This window comes from Felis catus, chromosome A3 (assembly GCF_018350175.1).
Source record: "Felis catus isolate Fca126 chromosome A3, F.catus_Fca126_mat1.0, whole genome shotgun sequence".
NCBI lineage: Eukaryota > Metazoa > Chordata > Mammalia > Carnivora > Felidae > Felis > Felis catus.
Window position 1 is genome coordinate 122,174,143 of NC_058370.1, and position 24,430 is coordinate 122,198,572.

The following is a 24,430-nucleotide window of genomic DNA, read 5'->3' on the forward strand; positions in this document are numbered from 1 at the left end:
GAAGGGGAGGCAGTCTAGATGAAAGAGGATTTGCTATAATTTTTAACATCCCATCTCACCTTAGAGATGAACAGCTTACAAGTCTCTACAGTATTCAAAGCACTCTCCCTTATATCGTCTCATGTGATTTTCAAAATTGTCAACTGACATAAGCTGAGAAGGTATTATTATCTGTATTTGATTGATAAGGAAACAGATTGAGAGTGGTTAAGTACATTGCCTAACATTGCCAAGCTTGTCACTGGAGGTCCCTGTGATTGAATTCTAAGCCTTCTGCCATCCCGTCTCTGGGACTGAGTTTAATATGGGAAGGGAATAAGAGAGAGCTACATTTCAGGGGACCACCTTCAATCAGGAAGGAAGAGGAGGAAGAGCATCATGAAGAAGAGACTGCAATAGGCTTTTAGAAAAGGTTAGAGTCAGAGGATCAGGGAAATTCAGAGTTGAAGTTATCAAGTGAGATGACATATGGATGCTTCCTACATGTAAATGCTCAGCAAGTGGCAAGGGGAAATCACTGAGCATATTTCAGAACGTGTTCTCAGTGGTGTGGTGACACCTATGTCCAGATGAACTCTACTCTCTGAATGAAATTTTTATTTTTTCCCCTAGGATATCCACTGGTAAAATATTGCCAGTTTGCTAGCTATCTTTTTATTTGCTTTCATTTGTTTTAGTTCTATCTGCTCAAAGACTTACTACTCTTTTTAAAACAATTTTTTAATGTTTATTTTTGATACAGAGTGGGAGTTGGGGAGGGGCAGAGAGAGAGGGAGACACAGAATCCGAAGCAGGCTCCAGGCTCTGAGCTGTCAGCACAGAACCCAATGTGGGACTCAAACTCACAGACCACAAGATTATGACCTGAGCCAAAGTCAGACACCCAGCCAACTGAGCCACCCATGTGCCTTAAGACATACTCCTTTTGAATCTCAGTCCCAGTCCTCAGGATGGGTCTTCTGTTGCAGATTGTTTACTACACCAAAGTTCATGTTTGCTCCAGCCTCCCTTCCACAGACCCAAGGCCCTTTTGTTGTGATGCAAGTGAGATTATTTATTTATTTATCTATCTATTTATTTATTAAAGAAAGGCAGACTGCCACGTGCAGCGCCTCATTTGGATGTGTCTGGAGTCTTGGAAGCTTGACTACCCTACGTTCTCCTACAAATGGACCTTGAGAGCTTGTTTGGAGGTTCTAGCAGGGGACCGCAGCTACTCATATACCCTTGACCGAAGAACGGTCCTCCTCTATCGGGGAAGGTCGTCCTCTTCGACCGAGCATGCAAGCTTCGGGAGGGACGCACATGGAGTGGTGAGGGAGGAAGGGGACACCCGCCTAGCCAGCCAGATCAGCCGAATCAACCCTGGCGATCAATGGGGTGACAGATGTCGCAGCCAGATCGCCCTCACATCCGAGATTATTATTTTAAAACCACTGTCTCTAAGATGTGACATCTTAATTTTCATCCTTTCTTCCCTTCAGTTATGCCTTCCATGAGCTAGAATTGAAAATTAGATATGTTTTAGAAATATGGCTAGAATTAGAAATAAAATGTTTTCTCCCTCATGCTGTGAGCATTCCTCAGCTTTCCTTTCTCCCTCTAATCTGTTTCTGACTCTGTAAATTGTGCTGTGGTGTCTTCTTTGTTAGGTAGCCCAACTTTTAATGAGTGTATGATGTGCCCAGCTGGAATGGCAAGTTGGCAGTGAGGTCATTGAATCCAAGATAGGTAAACAAAATTTTACTTGTTGAACTCAGGATGCTTATGGATCCTTCTTCGTGCCAGAATTCACTACTACCAAATTTTCTTATTTGCCAAGCTTAGAACACAGTAGCTTAAAGAAGTATTGTCCTAGTTAACTTCATAGATAACTTTTTGGGAGAGTCATAGGGTGAAAGAATGTTAGTTCTGGATGTTTCTATGTACCTTAGTAGCATATTTTATTGTGGCTGGAAATCTAAATATTTAATTTTGATACTGGAAGTCATTCAATTTTTGACAGAGTTCAGCTCAGTACTGGTGTACAGAGACTTAAACATTCATTGCTGCCTCAACTTCCTCCCTTGATGTGGAGAGCTTGGGGAGTGTATACATTGTATCTAGGTTCTGGGTCATGACTTTGGCTTTGGATGGTCAGTGTTACCCTTCTGCAAACATAATTGATCCATTCCTGCCTCAGAAGCTTTGCTAATTGCTTTGTTCTCAAATGCTCACCCTCATTTTTTTTCCTTCTACCTGTGCAAATCCTACCTGCTCTTTAAGTTTGATCCAGGTGCTACCTCCTCTCAGAAGGCTTCCATAATAGAAAAGTCAACAGTTCTCCTCTGTAGTCTGTTTGCTCTTGTTGTCTCTAGCCATGATCAAGTGTATATCATTAATTTGTTTTCTGCATGTTTAATCTTTGCCACTAGATTGTAAGCTCTCCAAGGCCATTGCCCTTTTTTAGCTTTGCATGACCAGCATCGTTCTAGCTCAGAGATTTGTTTATAGTAGGTGTGAAATAAATGTGTGATATTGGTTGATATATGAGTGTGTTCTCTAACACAAGACATATGGAGTTCATTGGCTTGGTACTTGAGTGTCACCACCCTCACCCCCACCCCTTTCTCCAAGTTATCCTCTTGGCCTGGTCCAGCTGAAGCTGTGGAAAGTAGATAAATCACCCAGCTCCTAGATCAGACAGTTCAGAGACAAATGAACACAGCAGGTCGTTGCCACTATAATGATGCAGTGGCTGTGCTGTTTGCCAGTTTCTGGACAACAATAGATTGCCTTCCTTCTCTTAACTTTAATTCCATTTCTCATAAGCCTGAAATTGCACTTGCTATTTTCCAACTTCTTTTCCCCCCACCCTGCCCTAGTTCATGTCAGTGTTTCCTTAACTAACATTTTTATGGCTTGAAAATCAATTCTCTACCAGATATAAAGACATACTCTGTCTCCAGCCTTTGTTCTCAGCACCAGCCTTAGCACCCTCCATTAGCCCAGTGACTTGGTTTCAGACCCACTTGAGAGTTTCTAATCTCTGATTCCTTTTTATTTGAACTCTGTGTAGGTATGGGTTTATGTTTATTAAATAGACTTTATCATGCTGACTTTTCATTGATTTATTCCCAGTTAATGGAATCTTTGGAATTACAGAATTGAAAGATATTGGCTTGAATAATTCTTGTTAATTGGAAGCCAAATTTATTTTAGCCTGTTCAACTTGAAGATTTTGGAAGAAAGGAGAAATTTGTGGGTTAAGTCAGAGGGTTTGGAAAAGACTTTACTGACGCTCAATGGCCAGGCTCAGAGTAGTATTCAAGATCCTTTACAATATAGATTCAGATTGCCTGTTTTTTTTCCCTTTATGGCGGCCATGCTGGCCTTTAAATTCAGCACCATGGACAGAAGAGATTAGTGCAGGGAAAGGTTGAAGCAAAACAGCCTGAGGAAGTTTAGTAGGACCTGGTAGGATCACTTTGATTTTCAGGGATAGCCTTATTTAAAGGCACATGAATTTCAAGTTGAGAAACTTCATAAAGGATGGATACCTTTGCTGCCCTAAGAGATCACCTAAACTGAAAGATTCAGTAAAAGGCATGCACTTTGGAATCAAAGTATCAAAACTTGAATTCTAACTTTTATATTTACTAAGTGTATGACTTTGGTCTGGTATTCTCTCCGAGAAGCAGTTTCTTTATGTGTAGGTTTGGGAAACTACTATGCTTAGAAGATGTAGAGTGTACTTCTAAGGACTGGATTTGAATCCTGACTCAACTCTTTGCTAGGTTGTAAAGTTATTTTCTTATCTCTTAAGTGGGGATAAAAATGGTACTTTTTTCATAGTGTTGATGGGATCACTGAGTGAGATAATATACATAAAATTGTTAGGAGTATAACTGGCATATAGTACACTATTATTATTCTAATATTTAATAAGATTATTATGCAAATTGAATAAAATATTTGTAGATGTTGGAATGAGACTAGACATGCAATAAATCCTGGTTACATTTTCTCTTCTCCCCACTAACATTTGAAACCCTTCCTGCAGTTCCTTTGAGTTAAGCATTGACCTCTAAACCTTGTAAGCACCCTTGGAAGGAGATTCATTTTCAGATAAACCTGTGTAAATTTTAATTCATTTATCACTTATTGTGATACAGAGAAGCATAAAACATAAAAGTTTTGGGTGCCAGAGCTGGGGATAGTGGGCCAGGAATGGAAAGGTAGAAACTTGCCATCCTGTTTTCTAGTTTGCTGGAGTTGAGTGTGATGTAGATAACTGGATGATAGGAATCCTCTTCAGGATCCTGTACAAAAGGCTCCCTGTTCATACCTTGTTGCTGCAGGCATTTTGTGATTTGTTATATGAGTCTCTGAAATGTAGTCCAGAGTGGAAAGGGACTCAAATAATATGAATACAAATCCAGGATCCCAGCCTATTGGTCTATGACAATTCTGCATATAAACAGGACAGAATTTTGTTTCATTCACTCATTCATTCATTCATTCATTCATGCATTGGTACATTAATTCATTTATGTTCAATAAACATTTATTGGTCATTTACGGTGTCTAGGCATAATGCTAGGGATTACAGCAGAGTTGAATCATTTAGACTGAAGCCTGCCATCAGGATTAAGGGAAGTAGAACATGTGTGAAAATCATTAAATACATGAGCCAATTAATATTAAGTATATAATGGTGTACCTGGCAAATAATATTTATTAGCTGGTTTTATTATAAGGTACCATTTCTACAACTACTGTTATTACTCATATGATAGAGTATGGAGAGTGACTCTCCAGATAAGGTGTTTAGAGGAGGAGGGAGTGAGTGGCATTTTGGGAGTTATAGATGGTATTTTTAGAAAGGAGATAGCATTTGAGGTAGTCCTTGAGGCATGGGTATAACTTGGTTATGGACAAATGGTGAGGAATTGGGTCTCCAGCTGAAAGGTATGGTGTGAACGAAAAAGTGGTAGGTGATCAGAGGAGGTTGATTATTAGGGAGTGGCAAGTGTTTCAAAGTGGCAGAAACATTGTACACAAGTACTAAGAGATTAGACTGGGAAGGTGGGTTAGAGGCTGAGCTGGGTGGCCTCGGATGCCAGTCTGTAGACTCTGGGACATAGAATGTGAGTGATGTGGCACTATCCAAAGTTTTGTTTTGTTTTCTTCCTGGAGGGTGACCAGGTATTTACCTGTTCCTGTGATAGTCTTTTTTTTTTCTAAATAATTAACAATAGTCAACAATAGCACCATGGTTCCTATTGTATTTAATTAAATTTCCTTGTAAGAATATTAGGTATACAAACTGACCCTATTGACTCAGCCCAATTTTACATAATCTCTTGATTTGTGATTTTTTTTGTTAACAGATTCAGCCAGCCTAATTTTACATAATAATCTCTTGATTTGTGATTTTTTATTAACAGATTCAGCCATTTCTTCCTAGGACCCAACAACCAAACCTGGACCAAAGGCCTCAGGTCCTCAGCTATTAAGGTACAGATGACAGTGGTGTCTGCGCTGAATTGGTGTCAAAAGACTCCTGTTCTTGGGAGAGAAGTGGAATTTCACTTCTGTTTTGTTCTCTTGTCTGGAAGCTGCTATTACTGAACACACAGTTTTCATCATCTGATGCTAATGAAACAGGAGGTTATACAAGTGAAGGGCTGAAGGGTGATGATGTCAAAGGAAGTGATGCAGGAGATGAGAAGTTCTTTATTCCATTTCCGTTCTTGCTTCTTTCTCTTTTGCTCTCTCTTCTTTTCCTCTTTCCCCCCTCCCTCTCTCTGTCTTTCTCTCAACATGTGCAGACATGCACACACAATGTGGAGCCTCAGCTCACTGAGCAGAGGCAAGTTTATATGAAAGTCTTCAGTTTGCCGTGGGTGTTTCATTTAGTCTCCAGAACCTGGTCCTGTAATTGACACAATAGCCTCTCATAACCTTTCGTCTAAATCAAAAGTAGTTTTTATATTGGCTCTAGTTCTGTGGTGCTAGTGACTGTGAGGCAGACATTCAAAGTGATTGTGACAGCACAGCCCTCGTTGACCAGAGCATATTTGGAGAGAGTATAGAAATGATTAGGATGAGTAGGTGTAAAGCACCAGTAGAGAGTGGTGGGATCTTGCGGGGGTGGGGGTGGGGTGGGGGGTGGGGGGTGATTGGGCAAGGAATGGAGCCAATTCTGGGCACTTCTATGGCTTTATTGAAAACGAGTGTGGGTTGTCCTTTGTGAAATGTGGCAACCTGGAAATCATCTCTCTTTGCAAAGTAACAGCCTTGTTTATTCAGTCAGTATTTGAACACTGACTATGTGTTGGGACTGTGCTGGGGCTTATGGAGACAGCGGCAAATAAGACAGAAAGAAATTCCTATGCTTATGGAGCTCACTCTGTGGGACAGATGGAGAGTTATCTCAGCACCTTTGTCCCCAGAGCGTGCTCTCTGCTTATCGGCCTCCAAAGATTTTAGTGAAATGCTTTGGCCAGGACAGGGGAGAAGGATTGACCCTTGTTCCTATGAGGGGTTCAGAGTTCCAAATTCCAGTCTACTGGTTGTATTTAAGCAGATGGTGAGGGATGGAAACCTCTATTCCAGGATGGATATCTGTTGCTTTTTGCCCATTTCGGGTGAAGTGGAGTACAATGGGAGACAAGAAGACAGAGAAGCCCAACTCCCTCCCTGACCACCCCAACCTCCAACAAACAAACAAACAAACAAACCTCAAGGAAGGCTTCTAAGGGTTAGTGACTTGGTGGCCTTTTGTAGAATATAACTTCTCTCCCAAGTATGGGATCATAGACAGACCCACACTGGATTGACTAAAACTGGGTGGACCTTTGAGATTTCACAGAGAACCCTAAGAAAAACACCTAGAAAGATAAGGACTGAGCCAAATTTGCCTGAGATTTGAGAGTTTTGTGTGTTTCTCCAGCACTTACTTCTTCCTTTTGGCTTCTGTTTTGGCATTTCTATTGGCCCAGCCCTTGATATCTTTCCGTGACCCCTTCACTGGCTTGTCTGCTACTAAATGCTGCCAGATCAAAGTATAACATGATCTTAGTACCTGGTACTCACCTGACACAGTCCCGTCTTGTTGCATCAGATGCAACACAAACACTTCTGAGTCTACCAGAGACCCTGCAGCAGCCTGAGGCACAGAGGCCTCTGTGGGAATGCTATATAGAGCTGGGCCTGCTGGCTCTTTTGTTTGCATACACCAAATTTGAAATAGACTATCATTAACCAAATGGAGAGCAGCTGTGCTTACTGAGAAAGTATGCTTCTTCAGATTTGTGGACATGTTAGAAATTCTTTAGCCACAGTATCTGGCTCTAGAGGCCTCAGGATCCAGTAAAAAAAAGTCTTAGTTAATGTTCTAGAATGTCCCCTTCTCTTTGGACTAATATTTTCTGGACTGACTCAGTGATGAATCCTTAGGTTCCTTAGTTAGAGGATTATACATTTGGGATTAATAGGGTTTTCCCTGTTAAAAGGCAAATGCCATTGGCAAGATCTCACACTAAACAGTTCCCAGACAGTGACACCTTCTTTAGTGTGAATTAAGGGTGGGAAACTTGCTTTGGAAATTGAACACAGAGCTGTAAAAGGACCATGGGAGATAGAGAAAAGACTAGAGTGAGAATTCCCTCATAGGGAGTCTACCAGGAACAAGGAGTTTACAGATGGAAGATGAGCTGCCAGAGACCAAGTATGCTTACCTCAAAATCCTTTCCAGTGTTGTCCCTGCCTGAAATTAGATTTATTTTTTCTTTCTCTTGTCATATGATCAAAGCTTTGGTTAGACAGACCTGTCCCACATTTTTTCTCTCTCCTCTGTCTTCTTCCCTTCCCTTCTTCTCCCACACCTTTAATTTTACCTCTCCTTCTTCTTGTCTTTTTTCTCAATGGTCCAGGATCCAAGTTGCCACCTACAGCCCACAGTTCAGGTTGCCCTCACACTTCTAGAAACCAAAGAAAGACTTGAAGAGAGGTTATGTCTTGAACAGTGTTGTGAGAAGCTCATGGACCCTCTTCTCAGCCTAAAATCATAACTGGTGCAAATTATAGATATTTACAAAACATTCAAAGTCTCTGGAAATTGTCTTCAGAAAATACAGCAGATGAAATATTTATGAAAGAAGTTTTACTGGATCTTGGTCAGAAGCATTGTGGGGTGGGGGGTGGTCTGGGGCATTTGCTCCATGATTTGCTCCTTCTTTCCCACCCTCCCAGCTTACACTACTGCACATCCACTCCAGGCAAATGTAGCCAAGAGCACCATCTTTACCCAGCTGGGAGCTATGGTGTCTCCCAGGGAGGGGCAGACCATTAGCACTGCTCATCCTGTCCCACATTCCCAAGTCTGTGTTTCAGAGGTTCTGTTCCAGGCAAGAGTGGCTGAGAGACAATGGGGCTGTCTTCCTCTCCCCATCCTCCCTTGTAGGGCAGAAAATCTACCTGGGAATAGAAGTCCAGGAGGAGGGGACCCCAATCACCTCATGTAGCTTTGTTGTAGGGCAAAGACTCCATGTCATGAACAGCATGCCACAAAGACTGGAGGCTGTTGTCCCAATCTAGGTTGGTACTAATGAAGCTCAAGGAATAGAGGTGTGATTCAGAGAAGTAGGCCACTGTCTCTGCCACCAGCTGTGGAGCACTGGTGCAGATTTGTTGCTCAAGAGGAGAGGTAAGCCATTAGAACAAAGAGCTCTGAAGCTCTCCCAAGTGCACTGACTTTATTTGTACCATAGTATGAGGAAGTGCCAGTCTAGGGGTTCTCTTAGAAACAATGGAAATTTTGGTGATAACTAATTAGGGGGAGACTGGTAGCTCCATTAGAGCAATAAGCTAAAATTTGGGCCATCTGGAAATTTACCAGAGAGAACTATAGAAAGAGTCCACTAAGAAGAACCCTCCTGGGGTTGACACAAATCTCCAAGACTGGTCTCAAAGATTACCCCTGCAAAGGGATCCAAATTTAATTGCAACAGACTGTGGAGCAATTTGTGCCTCAGGGGATTGTCAAAAATAATAATTAGCCAGCAATTAGTGGAGGCTAATAGCTAGGCATGCTATTGATGGAGGCAGACAACACAGAGATCAGGGAAGGACACAGCACTAGTAAAATCACTAGCATCCCAGAGTGACAACGTTCAGGGTTTCAGCTGCACCTTTGAGCAGTAACATCAGAGGGATAAATAGACCACTAAAATAATAGTAACATTCTTAGGGGGAGATGAAACACTAAAATAATCCATCCAACTTGTCAAATGAATTAATAGGCAAACAACAACAATGAACCCCAGAGGAAGGGATCTGTATACAGAGTTGCTACAATGTATTACCTAAAAGGTCCAATTTTCAATAAAGTATTATGAGACATACACACAAAGAAATAGAGGGTGGCCCATATGGCAAAAAAGAAGGCTGTAGAAACTTCCTGTGATGGACCCAGATGTCAGACTTTGTGGACAAAGACTGCAAAGCAACGTATAAGTTTGTTCAGAGAACTATAAGAAATCTAGCTTAAAGAAGTAAAGGAAGGAAGGAGTATATAACAGTACTGTCTCATAAAATAGACAATAGCAATAAAGAGATAGAAAGGATAAAAAAAAAGGAACCAAATGGAAATTATGAAGGTGAAAAACACAACAACTGAAATTAAAATTTTACTAGAGGGGCTTACCAGTAGATTTGAGCTGGCCAAAGAAAGAATCAGTGAACTTAAAGATAGATCAATAGAGATTATGCAATCTAAATTGAGAGGAAAAAAAGAAGGAAAATGAACAGCCTCAGAGAAATATGTACCAGAAGGAGAGGAGCAAAAGGAGCAGAAAAAATATTTGAAGAAATCACGGATGCAAACTTCTGAAATTTGATGAAAAAAGTAATCTGTACAATGGAGAGGCCCAATAAATCCCAAATATGATAAACACAGAGATCTACACTCAGACAAAGCACTGTCAAATTGCTGAAAGATCAAGAAACTCTTGGAAGCAGCAAGAGAAAATGACTCATCACACAAGACCATTTACCAACTAACTGTGGTTGGAAACAATAGAGGCCAGAAGGCAATGAGATGATGTATTTAAGGTTCTGGAACAACAACAGCAGCAGCAACGAAAACCAAAACTGCCAACCAAGAATCTTATATCTAGCACAACGATCTTTTGAAGATAAAGGTAAAATAAGATCTTTCCTATATTAACAGAATCCGAAAGAATTTGTTGCTACCAGACCTATGAGAAATACTAAAGGAAGTTCTCCAGGATAAAACAAATGACTTCAGACAGTAATTTAAACCCACATGAAAAACACAAAGAGTAAAGAGTAATTATAAGAGAGAGTATAAAATGCATTTCTTCTTTCTTTTCTTAACTGGTTTAGAAAGTAGGTGTAGTAAACAATATGGATATAATTGTATTGTTGGTACTTTAGCATAGAGAAATGTAATATAACTAACAATACAGGTGCCGGGAGGCAGGTGGGAGAAAAGCTGTGTTGGAGTAAGGAAATGACACTAGTTGGTAACTTGAATTCACAAGAACAAAGAGCGAGAAATGACAAATAAGAAGGTTAATGTAAAAAACTCTATAAACAAGTACTTGTTTTCTTTTGTTCTCCCAGCTTTAAAAGACATAAAATTGTACGAAGTAAAAATTCTAACAGTGTATTTCGTGTTTGTGGCATATGTAGATATAATATGCATACCAATAATAGCACAACAAGGGGAAAGAAGGTAGAGGGTTACACAGGAGTAACATTACTGTGCCTTGCTGATGTAAATCTGAAATAGAGTTTGATAAATTAATACATAGATGGTAAGCCCTAGAGCAACCACTAAGAAAATAGCTTCAAAAAATGGTGAACTGCCATTAAAGGAATTAAAACGCTGCTTTGGAAGATATTTGCTTGATGCAAAAGAGAGAAGTAAAGGAGAAACAGAGGAATAAAGAAGACAGAAGACATAGAAAACAAAGAGCAAAATGGCAACCATAAATTCAGCTATAGTTGCCCCTCAAATAATGCAGAGGTTAGGGGTGCCAACCCCCCTTGCAGTAAAAAGTCTGTGTATAACTTTTAACTCCCCCCAAAGTTAACTGCTAATAGCCTACTGTTGATTGGAAGCCTTGTGGATAATATCAATAGTCGATTAGCACATGTTTTGTATATTGTGTGTATTATACACTATATTCTTACAATAAAGTAAGGTAGAGAAAAGAAAATGTTATTAAGAAAATCATAAGGAAGAGAAAATACATTTACAGTACTATGCTGTATTTATCAAAATATCCACATATAAGTGGATCTGCACAGTTCAAACCTATGTTGTTCAAGAGTCAACTGTATAACAATAGGAGCATTAAATATGGATGGATTAAAAATCCAATCAAAGGACAGAGATTGTCAGACAAGTTTAAAAAAATCATGATCCAACCACCTGCTGTCTCTAAGAGACATTTTAAATTCAAAGACACATATAGGATGAAAGTAAAAGATGGAAAAAGACCTATCATGCAAACATCAACCATAAGAAATCAGGAGTGGTTGAGCCACCTGGGTGGCTCAGTCAGTTAAGCATCTGACTCTTGATTTCAGCTCAGGTCATGATCTCACAGTTCATGGCATTGAGCCCCATGTTGGGCTCTATGCTGACAGTGTGGAGCCTGCTTGGGCTTCTGTCTCTTTTGCTCTCTCTCTCTTTCAATCTCTCAAAACAAACAAACAAACAAACAAACAAAAATATTTAAAAAAATCAGGAGTGGCTATTAATAGTACTGGACAAAATAATCAAAGTGCAAAAAAAATGTTAAAAGAGACAGAGACATTTTAGAGTCATACAAACATCAGTCTATCCTGATGCTATAACAATTACCATATATACACCTAACAGAGCCCATAGGTACACGAGACACAAACTATTAGAACTGCAGGGAGAAACAGACAATGCAAAAGTAGTAGCTGGGGACTTTGATTCTCTACGTTCAATAATGGACAGAACAACTAGGCAGAGGATGAGTAAGGAAACAGAAGACTTGAATGCTACTGTAAAGCATGCAGGCTTAATAGGCATCCAAGGAAACAAGAGCCATGTATACATCCTAATCAGGTGCACCTGGCATGCTGTCCTGGCTAGCCCATATGGTAGTCCACGAAGAAAGCTTTGATGAATGTTTAAGAATTAGAATCATACAAAGTGTAGTCTCTGATCATAAAAGAAGGAAATTACAAATCAATAATGAAAAAATAAAATTCAAAAATATGTGGAAATTAAATAACACCCCTACATGACCAACAGGTAAAAGAAGAAATCTAAGGAAAATTAGAAAATGTGTTGGGGGGCACCTGGGTGGCTCAGTATGTTAAGTGTCTGACTCTTGGTTTCAGCTTGGGTCATGATTTCATGGTTCATGAGATTGAGCCCTGCGTCGGGCTCTGTGCTGAGAGTGGAGCCTGCTTGGGATTCTCTCTCTCTCTCTGTCTCTCTCTCTCTGTCTCTGTCTCTCTCTCTCTCTCTGCCTCTCCCACATATGTGTGCTCTCTATAAATAAATAAACTTAAAAAAAGAAAAAAATTGAGATGAATGAAAAGGAAGACACACACACTAAAACCTTAAGCAGTGTTAAGAGGGAAATTCATAGTTCTAAATGCCTGTATTAATAACAAAAGAAGTCTCAAGCCAGTAACCCAATCTGTCATCTTAAAACACTAGGAAAAAAAGAGCATACTAAATCTAAAGCAAACAGAAAGAAGGAAATAGTAAAGATTTAAGCAGAAATTAATAAAATATAGAAGAGGAAAACAAAATTAGAGAATATAAACAAAAGCAAAAGATCAAGGCCAAAAACACCCAAAATTGTTAAGTTACTAAAATCACCATTATGGAGGTCCTGATCAATGAACTAACACACACACACACACACACACACACACACAGAGTCACACACGTTGACTGAAAGGGAAGATATGAAACTGTTACTATCGTCTTATAAAAACCATCAAAAACAAAAAAAACTATGAGAACCAATAAGATTGCATTTATGAAGCAAGATGACAGAAAAATGTAGTGTCCTTCCCTATCAGAAGTAAAATCTTGAAGACATAAAAGAACGTAAAGTACCATTTACGATACCAACAAGAACTCACAAGATATATATGTATAAAATATAAATGGAAAAAATATCTTTTGCAGTATATATAAGAAGACTTTTTTTTAATGTTTATTTCTGAGGGGTAGAGAGAGAGCACGAGCGGGGTAGGGTCAGAGAGGGAGACACAGAATCCGAAGCAGGCTCCAGGCTCTGAGCGGTCAGCACAGAACCTGATGCAGGGCTTCAACTCATGAACCGTGAGATCATGACCTGAGCTGAAGTCAGATGCTTAACCAACTGAGCCACCCAGGTGCCCCAAGAAGACATTTAAAAAAGGAAAAAAAAATTGTATGCAATGAGTGCTCACCAAATTAATCTATAAATGTGTTATGTGGCATTCTCCCTGGATAGCTCAAGTGCCAGGCTTCAGGGAAAAGCTAATGCTTGCAGACCTGGCCTCATTCCCGGAAGCATCGGCCAGGCCAGGGGGAGGGACAGTGAAAAGAGATGGGTGGGGCAAGAGGCAGAGGCAGAGATCACTGTCCACTGATAGCTCGGGATATAGAGGGCCCAGAGGAGCGTACTGGGCTTGAGGAACCAGCAGCAGTGAGTGAGAGCAGTCAGCAGCGGGGAGAGGTGGAGGCAGCCCCAGGATTTGAGCCCACTTCTGTCAGTGACTCTTGTCTGACTGTGGGTACCTTGCTGGATGTTGCAGGGTTACCAGGTACACAGTGAGTGTACTAATCCCCAGCACACCCTCCTCACAGGGTGGTGATGAGGATCCAGCAACATAATAGAAGTACTCCTTGAAAAATGTTAGAACAGTGTGTGACATTCGAGGTGACATTCCAGCTGTCTTGCCAGAACATATAAGGTGACACTCAGGTTCTGAACATCAGAACCTGGTTTCCCATCTCTTGTGTCACTCCTTAGGACCCCAGTGGAGGGCCTCCGTGGAGCTGGGGTGAAAATGGAATTAGTGCCTAATGTAATGATAATTTCAGTCAGTTAGGGAGCCATACTTAAGTTCCAATTTAGCACGGCACCAATGAGATGCTGCCTCTGAGTCTCCCCTCTGAGTCAATGGAGAGGCTGCCAGCAGCCTGTTCTCTACTGAGCCCAGTTCTGGTAGGTGCGGGAAACCTGCAGCAACTTGCTTCTGCAGCTGGCTGGGTGCTTACGCTGGAAGAAAGTGAACATTGAAAGGACTCAGCCCCACCAGGAACTTAGGGTCCTAATTTCAAGGAGGTTCTGAGCAAGGCTTTTGATAGGAGGGGCCTCCACAGCAGGGCTGGGAATGGGGAAGCCCTTTCTGGGATATAGTCTAAACATACTTTAGAAAGTTTTCAGAAGCGAGTAGGACTTGTCCTGGGATCAAAGTCACCATGATTTCATAGTGACCATATCTTTCACTTAAAGGTTCCCTTAGAGAATAGGAGACAGCAAAGAAGGGGGTGAAGTCTGATATACCTGTCCCATTGTCTTATTTTCATTTGTTAATTAAATATTTATTTTTTTAAATGTTAATTTTTGAGAGACAGAGTGCAAGTGGGGGAGGGGCAGAGAGAGAGGGAAACACAGAATCTGAAGCAGGCTCTGGGCTCTGAGCAGTCAGCACAGAGCCCAATGTGGGATTTGAACTCATGAATTGCAAGATCACGACCTGAGCTGAAGTCGGATGCTTAACTTACTGAACCACCCAGGTGCCCCTAACTAAATATTTATTGAATTCCTAGTATTTTAAAAAAGTTTTTTTTTTTTTTTAATGTTTATTTATTTTTGAGAGAGACAGAGAGTGCAAGTGGGTTAGGGGCAGAGAGAGAGGGAGACACAGAAGCAGAAGCAGGCTCCAGTCTCTGAGGTGTCAGCACAGAGCCTAACGCGGGGTTCGAACTCACGGAGCTGTGAGATCATGACCTGAGCCGAAGCTGGACCCTCAACTGACTGAGCCACCCAGACGCCCCAATTCCTGGTATTTTTTTTTAAGCTTTAAAATGACTTAATGTTTTGAATGTCAGTTGCCACATCTTTAAAAAGATGGGGAAAAAACCCAACTTTCCTTGTCAGGTCAAACTTCCTTAGGAGTAGGGGGTGGGAGTGATCTCATCTAAAGATACACTAGCTGGCTCTTTCTTGTGCTAACATTGGCCTTGCCTTCTCTAGGAAGCCTAGGAAGCCTTCCGAAGGTATTGCTTACGTGTACCCATTCCCACAGGCTGGCAGACTGGAATGACTCCAAATTGCCTGAAGGAGTTGAGTGCTTGCCTGCTGGGATTGGCTGAATGTATAAGGCGGAGGCCTTGGGAATACTATGGCTGCTGCAGCTTAGCTAGGGAAGGGTGGTCTGACTCCTTTGGTGGGGCCCAAGGACTTCCTTTGGCACCTTGGAGGTTGCAAAAGCACATTGTAGGATTCTCAATAGTCTACATCCGTTTCCTGGGTGGAAACCTGGAGTTAGTGAAGGCTGGTTATCCTTTGCTCACTGACATCCAGGCCTGAATGCTAAATATTGGGCAGTTAGTGAGAATCCAAGACAAGGCAAAGGCTTTTCGCTAGGTTAGAGTGGGCTGGATCTTGGAGATAGACCCAATGGGACAGCAGTTGTCCAGCTGCATTTCTTCTTGTTTATCTGAACCTGTCTCTGTGCCAAGTGGATATAAAAAGTAGTGTAAAAATATGTCTGGAAGAAATATCAGGAAGCTATTTCTTGCCCAGGAAATTGGGGGTAGGGGGTGTGAATGTCCCATCAACTAGCATCACTGAACATAATCAACTCAGGTGCTGCTTTGAGACAGGCAGTTTGCCTTTCCCGGATGAGATGCAAAAAGGCAAGGGCACCCCATGTTTCTGACAAGTTTATCCTACCTGATTTCAGCTCTGTCTTCTGTCCTGCCTTCTATATTTGATAGTTTGATCAATTAACCAAATAGTAAGAAACATGCAAGGGGAAGAAGGAGACATACGCCAGAGGAAGCACTTTATCCCTAGAATGGGCAGCCTTCTGCCTTTTACTCTTCCTCTGTTCCAAATGTACTCCTTCTCCACCCTTGCTTGGTCCTGAGTTTGGAGCACACAGGGCACTGGGCTGGTGATGTCTCCCCATTGCACACTCCTGAAAGCTGTTTCGCATGCACAGTGAGACATGGAGAAAGAGAGCTAAGAAGTGAGGTCTGTTTTCACTGTTGCTGAGCTGAGTTGTGCTCAGGGCGGCATTGAGAAATGGGGTGTCAAGTGGCTGGGCTGAGGGGTTGTCGGTGCTGATCCTGAGTATGATTGGGTGGTAATTGCAGTTGGGGTCTCCCAAGGGAAATCAGTTTGTGTGCATACACATGTACTCATTTCTCTGACTAGAATCCCAATTAATTTACATATAAACCAATTTTAGAAATGTTATCTTTGCTGGAATGGGGTGATCTGGATAGAAGGTGGCATTCTCAGGGTACCAGAGTGAGAACAGGAAGATATCAAGGCTGCAGAGATGTGGGGTAGGGGTCTGAGGGGACTGGGCGGTTAGCTGTGTTTAGAGAGGTCCTAGTCAATGCAGCGAAGCCTTTTCTGAGATTTGATAGGACTGGCTTTGCCACACACACACACACACACACACACACACACACACACACACACTTCTGCAGAGGCTCCTTTCTGCAAGCAACAGGCCTATAATTTGGGTGTATTGTGGGCTGGTAAACAGAACAACCTGAGATGTGGCCCCAGGGCCCACACAGCAGTTTATATGTGGGTATGGGTCAATGGAAAAGAAGATTCTTATGTTTTTCCAGTCAATTAGAACATTTCTCTAGAGGGTATCGGAGTCCCCAACATGACGGTGATCTCCCTGTGTCTCCTTTTGCGCTTATGCCCAACACAGAAGTGCAGGACAGCCAGGCGGAAGGGAAATAGAGAAAATGGTAGGGTCATTATGTTATCTAAATTGGCCAGTGAGGATAACAATCTGCTCATGGCTAAGGAGGGAGAAGGCTGTGGACAAGCTGCCAAAAAGCCTCTTGATGTCAACCTGGTTTGCAATTTGGAAGCTCTCCTCGAGGGATTGTTTTTGAAATAAAGACTTAGGAAAAATTAAAAGGAAGTCTTCTGATAAGCCCAGGATGTAAAAACCAGATTAAACAATGAATAAAAAATAGTTTGAATTAGTGAGAGAGGTAACCAGGCACATTTTGGAATTTTATTTATTTAATAACATGTTCTTGAGGACTATTTAGTAAAGCTTTTCAGCTTTAAAACATGCTTTTTTAAAAGTGGCATTTTTAGGATGAATTTTTGAGCATTTGCAAAGGTGGACAGACTCTTTTAGGGAGCCCCCATGTACCCATCACCCAGTCCCCCTGGCAATTTACCTAAGCCCTACCTGGTCCATCTTCACCCCAGGCACATTCCCCCCCTCCCATATTATTTTGAAGCAAATCTTGTAAAACACATCATTTCCTCAATAAATATTTCAGTCTGTCTCTCTAAAAGATAAAGCATCTCTCCTTTAATAAACAAGATAAACCTTTTGCTCATCCATCTAGGCCTGCGGGGGGAGATGAACTGTGTGACAGGTGAGGTCATACTTAGGTGATCTTGGTTCCCCTTGGGGGATCCAGAGCCCGCCAGCCTCCTGAGTTCCCGACCTAGAAACTTAAACTTGGAACAGAATGGAAAATGATGCAATGCCTAATAGCCCCGATGCTGCCAGGGCCACTCCTCAGTGTGTGCAGGATGGTGCTTTTATAGTCAGCCATGTTCTCAGCCAGGCTGTATTAACTGGGTCATTTAGCTCCAAGCCAACTTAGGTTGCTAACTGCAGAGGAGGGAAGGAGAAATGAGGAAGTTTAGTATGGTCAAGGGAAAACAGATAGAGTTTCGCTTAAGACATACTTTTATTGTCTGAATCAGGGCCGGATGGGCACTATTAGAAGTGGAATACGATGCAATCTGCACCATCAGGCAGATGTGCTTTCTGGTTTCAGGAACCACACACAGGTGATGGAGCCCGGCTGCAACTTAGTGCTCAGGCAGGAGGGCATCCTGAGTGTGATGATTAAGCTTATGCGTCAGCCTGACTGGCCTAAGGGATGCCCAGATAGGTGGTAAAACATCATTTCTGGGTGTGTGAGAGAGAGCGTGTTTCTGGGAAAGATTATCATTGCATTCATTAGGCAAGAGAAAAGACGATCTAATGGGGGTGGGGCATCATCCAATCTACTGGGGCCTAGATAGAACACCAAGGCGAAGAAGGGGCTAATTCTGTTTCTTCTTGAGCTGAGATGTCCATTTCCTCCTGCCATCAGACATCGGAGCTCCTGATTCTTCCAGCCTGTGGACTCAGACTGAATATAACACAAACTTTCTTGATTTTCCAGTTTGCAGGTGGCAGACTGTGGCCCTTCATGGCCTCCATAGCTACCTGGTCCAGTTCCTACAATAGATCTCCCCTCATATAGCTCCCAGTATATCCTATTGGTTCTGTTGCTTCTGAAAATCCTCACCAATGCACTGAGTCCTGGATCTTTGGCTTTCCTCTCGGTCCCTGGGGTCCAACATCAGCCGTACTGAGGAAAGAGGCAGGGGTGTGCCAGTCTTCAGGCTAAGGCAGGCGTGGGCTGCATTGACAAGTGCTTGTTCATGCTCTTTGTTTGCAGTGTATGCTCACAACAAGAGTGTGCATTGACCGTTTTAATTCTCCATTTCACAGTGAGGGTGGTGGTGCAGCAGCAGCTTAGGAGAGAGGGTTTCAATTTAGGGTATTCAATTTAGGGCCAAGCCATTAAAGCTGCCTCTTGCAGGTGTAATAATTTCAGAAACGTGATTCCCTCCTGGAGTCCTGGGTTCTAACTATGAACTGCTTTCTGATAGCATCATCAGGCGCCCTATTCCAGACTAAATCCCTCTGTGGCCTCTAAGTGGGGCTAGCTCCACCATGAATCCATGCCTGCAAAAAGTGGATTTGTCTTACTGTTCATTATGGGATTTAGGTCCCAACTGGATAGAAGAGACACAAAGGCCCTCTGTAGCTGGGACCTCACCCAGAAATTAGAACCGCCACCACTTCCCAGACCTCCAGGGAATTTGCCACCAGAAAGTTCTCCAAGCCACAGAGAGAAGAAAAAGCACAAAAGTCTGAGGATGTGCATTTGAGTCCCAGATCTACCACTGGTTAACTTTGATACTGTCAATTTCTCACCCATGGAAAGGTACTACAGTAGTAGTATTTTCAAGGTTTTCATGTAAGTTGAATTGGATCATGTTACCTTTAAGACCATTACATGTTTTATTGTTTAAGCCATTGCCATCATTGTTTAAAAAGGAATTGGATTTGTATGTCAAATATGGCCGTGCTCTGCATTTCTCAGTGGCTTGATGGTACTACACCCAATACCTTAAAAAAAAAAAAAAAAGAATATTCCATTCCTGCTGTTCGTTAGCTGGTGTAATTTTAATGAAGACTGCCACCCCCTTCCTCCTCTTAAAAAAAAAAAGCATCTCCTGGTAGTGATGCTAGATTCATTCTCATTTTGATTTCCTGGCCCCAACCCAATTCTTCCTGAGTGGGCTGATTACAGTTTTTTCTTCCTTGATTTTCTTTTCCTTGAGGACACAGAATATTCACAAGGCACAACATTTTCCTTTAAAAAGATTTCCCCTAGAATCCAACTGTTATTAATGGATCTTCAGTCTCTCCTGGAAGATACTGACCCGAATAGCAGACACAACTAAAAAACCACCCGTTATGTACTGGCCTGTGAGTTTCCACCTGCTTCTCTCTCTGCTCTATGAGTAGCATGTATTTTGAAAGTCACATAATAGTGTTTCGTTGTATTTGACACTGTACTGTTTTATATTTTCCTGCCAACTTGATGATGAAGTAGAAGCTCATTTAGGAAATCCTCAACTATTACATTATAAGTAAAGTTTCTTACAAATAGCGTTTATTCCCTTATTCAGCAGCATTTGTTGAGTGTCTACAATGTGCCAAGGACTTTGCTAGGCATTGTAGAGAGTAGAAAGGTGAGAAATTCAGGTTCTTGGCCTCAAGGAGTTTATATCAAGGAAGCAGATAGGAAAACAGAGATAAATGGTGAATTTTGCCTGGAAGGATGGAGACAGCTTCCTGGCTTGGCTCACTTTTTACCGTGCCTCTTCCTGCATGGGCACTGTTTTCATGTCGTTGCCTCTGCCAGCTCCTACAGGTCTCACTTCTGAGTCTGCTGGCCTAGCATACACCTCATGTGACAGTGGGCATGATCACTTCCCAGCGCTTGATGTGACACCTCTCATCTGCACCTGCCCTAGCATAGGGGTTGTGTTTTATGTCCTTCCAGTGTCTGTCCTGAGGGATTCCAAAGTATTTCCAGAGAGGGAAGGTGGAGTGGTACCCACTCTAACCCGTCTCACCTCCTGCATCCTCCTTCCGTCTTCTCTCCAGCTGGCAAGTTTGCATGATCCAGGGGCTTGGAGTCCCATGGTGCTAGAAGTTGATGGAAAAAGTGTGAAGACCTGGATCCGATGGGCCATTATACCCAGGTCCTCACAGCTCATCTCTGTGCTTGGCCAAGATGAGCCACCCTGGGAGTAGAGCAGAGGTGGGAGAGGAGAGGCCCCCAGGGCTGATGGTATTCCTGGGGGACCACAAATTACCAGAGCAAACTGTTATGTGCTCAGCCCTGTGCTAGGCCATGCTGAAATCTTCAGGTGGGGCTGGGGATGCGTCATGGCCTTCCAGGAGCCCCTAGCTGTACAGATTTCATGTGAGAGTGTATGGTTGAGCGGGACAAGTTAACAATCGCCAGGCCACATGAGCTCAGAGCCTAAAAAGGATCAGAGGTTGACAGGGTTAAAGGTGCTCAGAGGGATAGGGACTCTATAGTCTTTGGCAGTTGGAGAAAGAGGTGAGACAGAGACATGGAGCTGGAGATCAAAGCTTCAGAGGGATTTGAGTGAGGCAGAGAGGGATTGCATGATGCCACTTTCGTATCCCTGGAGTCCCAAAAGTTTAGAGGTGGTGTTTCGTGATATTAATTGATCCATTAGTTTTGGGTTGAGTCTAAGACTGGCATGGATTCTAAAAAGATCCTTTTTCATTTTACTGCTTAATTTTCTCATAGTATCTCTTTCTTTGCCATAAACAGAGAGATGTTAGACTCTCCCTATGTTTAGATTTCCTTTAAAAAATTCTATAGATAATCTTTTTTAATGACTTCTCATAGCCAAGTGTTGGGCAGAGTATATATACTGAACAGATGCTTGAAACCATCACCCTTGTGTGAGTGATTCTCCATCTAGAGCTCAACTCATATCTCTTACTGGTCTCTAGACCTATATGTCCAATTGTTTTCTGGATTTCCTCCTGGATATCCTGTAGGCACCTCAAAGTTAACATTTCTAAAGCTTTCTGTTATATGTGACACCCCCTCCTGCCCAACACACATTCAACCTAGTCCTCCTTCTTCAAATGCATGGCCAAAGCACTGGAATCATCTCTGACTCTTCTCCGTCGTCCTTGCCATCTCCCTAGAGTTGGGGGTCTACATTCCACACTTGTAACTACTACATCACTACCTGCCCCCTGTCTTTACCATCACTGCAACTTTAGCCAAGACCCCTCAGCCTGTTGCTTAGATTATGTACTGGAATGGAGTTGGTATGCTTGCCCTGAAATAAAACTCTTTCCAGTCTGTCCCTTGCTTAGCCCCGCTCCCCCACCATGGCTTTGTCTCCAGCATGGAAACAAAACCTGTTTGTGTGGCTCACAGAGCCCTTGCCTTCTTGCCCCCATCCTCCTTTCCAGCGTCACTTCCTCATGCCCCCAGCAAACGCCTCATGATCTTAAGCATGCCCACGTGTGTGCCTTACTGTCTCTGCACGTGCCCATAAATATGCTTGTCTTCCTACTGTTCCTCATGGACACATCTGGAAAACTTGGCCCCCGGAACCTAATATCATGTGTTTGCCGAAGCCTTCTCTGACTGCTCCATCAAGGTTCACCTCCTCACTTGGGTTCCTGTGCCACCTTGGCTTACCACATCTTTATAATTATATTTAAATTTGTGTAATGATGATCTGTCAGACTAAGCGGGAAGGGATTACTGTCTTATCCGTCACGGACACTCCATCGCCTGGTTGAATGCTCCGTGTTTGTTAATGGTTAAAATAGAAAGGATCTTAGATCTTAAAGAGTCTCTCCTAGATTAATTCCTCTTAAATTCACTTATTTACTCATTCATTCATTCGCTCTTTGTGCAAACATTTACGGAGTACCTACTATGTGGGAACTCCCTCTGTCTCTCCAGGCAACAAAGCCTTGATTAAACAGACATAAAAGAGAAACAGCTGCCGGTCCTTCCTCCAGGAAGCTCTGCTCCACAGGCTTCACTTAAGAATCCTGGAGCTTTAGTTTTCTTTCGTCAGCTTTTTCCTTAATGGCCAAACTCATGGTGGCAGTGACAATGGATTCTGCATTACTATTAAAAATTTATTCAATAAATAATGGATTAGAACCTCTGTTTAATAATTATTAATGCACTGCAATTTCAGTTGCCCAAATCGCAAGATGTTTTAAACATAACTAATTGAAAACACAATTAACAGCAACTTGCCGAAATAAATCTGAAAGGCAAAACACCCTTGAAAGGCTCAGACTATAAGAGCAAAAATTCAGAAGCAGTCCCCTGCTCACACTGTCCGAAGACGCAGGATGCATGCTGGGAAGGATGGTGGCACCTGGCAGTGTTTGGGACGTGAAGGTTGGTTTCACGGCAGCTTCTCTGCGGCTACTGAAACTTTAGGTGACCACTGCATCACGCCCGTGGGCATGGGGGTTTGCCTGAGCAGAATGTTGTGCTCAGACACTTAGGTCAGATGGGCTCTTAGAGAGAGGCTGATTCAGTGACCTCATTATGTGCAAACTCAGTAAAGCACAGGCCGGCCCCTGGGGTCTAGAGTGCATGGGGCCTTGAGTCCAGTCAGTCACAGGACACGTGAGTGGCAGACCTGTCACTGGGAAACCTGGGACCCCCAACATATGACACTGTGCTCACCCACCAGCCCTCTGGCCATGTTCTTTCTGGGGCTGGTTCTTCTTATCTGACTCAGCAAAAACAGTGCAGCTGGGTCTTTGGATCAGGGGCCTAAGAGAAGGGCCCCTTTGACTTTCTTGCTTCAACAGTCAGCCAAGAAAAAAAAATGTATTGAGACATTTACAGGATGGGCCTTGGACTGGTTGCTGGACTCTAGGATTCCAGAACAACACTGGAGGAAGGCACTGGCCTCTGGGCTGGGTTTAGCATAGATTTTTTTTTTTCCACTTTTCATCTTTTTACACCTGTTCCTATTCTGCTCTCTATCCCAGGGAGGCTCTTTCCTTTATATTTACCTTTGGACTTGGTACACTGGCCTTTCCATAAGTCCTTTATAGGATTTTTTGAGTCTCCAATGAGACATTGTAGGGTTAATCAGCAATATTGTTGGCCAGTGGTAGGCACTCAGCATATGGTAATTCCCTTCTACCCCTGACAATGTCCACTGCTCCTGAACACTGAACACTGCTGTGGGCATGCTCTCAACAGAATAATATGGTTATTGGACACATGGATGTTATTCCTGGAGAACAGGAGGTAGCTAAGGAGAAAGCGTCTACTCTCAGGGGATCAGTCTGGACAGCAGCATGGTTGGAGCTTGGGTTATGGGTAACAGGACAGCAAATTATGTGACCAGACATATTGGTTGGTGATATATTGAAAAGCACCTGGAGAGCCAGGCTATCCAATTTGACTTTCATCTTAAGCAGGGCAGTGGAGAATTTTTAAGCTAGAAAGTAGCATAGATTTTTAACTTAATCTGTGTACTAGAGAGGCATGATCCTTAGACATTTGTGTGTATCAGGAAGATAGATTCAAACTCTAATTGCTGGATCCCACCTCCAGAGTTTCTGATTCAGTAGTTCTGGGATGGAGCCTGAGAATTTGCATTTCTACCAAGTTTCCAGGTGATGTTGATGTTGCTTGGCCTGGGGACTACCCTTTGAAAACCATTTGTGTAGAGGATGGTCTAGAGGTGGGTAAGCCTGTAAGGCATTGAGCTGTTTAGGAGATTGGCACAGTAACCCAGCTGAAAGATGATGTGAGTCTGATTTCAAGTAGGAGGTATGACCCTAAATAGAGAGAAAGATAGCACAAAAGAAGAGTCAGCAAGATTTTCTAGCCCAACAGGATCAGTGGGAAAGATAAGAGAACCTTCCAAGGTTTTCTACCTGGGAACCTGAAAGAATAATGGTGCTTCTCATGGGAAAGACCACAGAGCAGAGGCTTCTAGGTCAGGGTGGAGGACAGGCATTT

The 24,430-nt window shown here is 42.6% G+C and overlaps 1 protein-coding gene across 5 annotated transcripts in view; it reads left to right on the forward strand.

The window, feature by feature from the left end:
- LOC123384588 overlaps positions 1-24,430 on the forward strand; it is a 170,603-nt gene that overhangs the window by 71,703 nt on the left and 74,470 nt on the right. The window contains exon 3 of one of the 5 annotated variants that reach the window (XR_006595909.1): positions 5,430-5,499. The exons of the other annotated variants lie outside the window; for them this stretch is intronic. The gene's annotated coding sequence lies outside the window, so the exon portion shown is untranslated. The remainder of the gene's footprint in view (positions 1-5,429; positions 5,500-24,430) is intronic. 5 annotated transcript variants of the gene reach the window in all.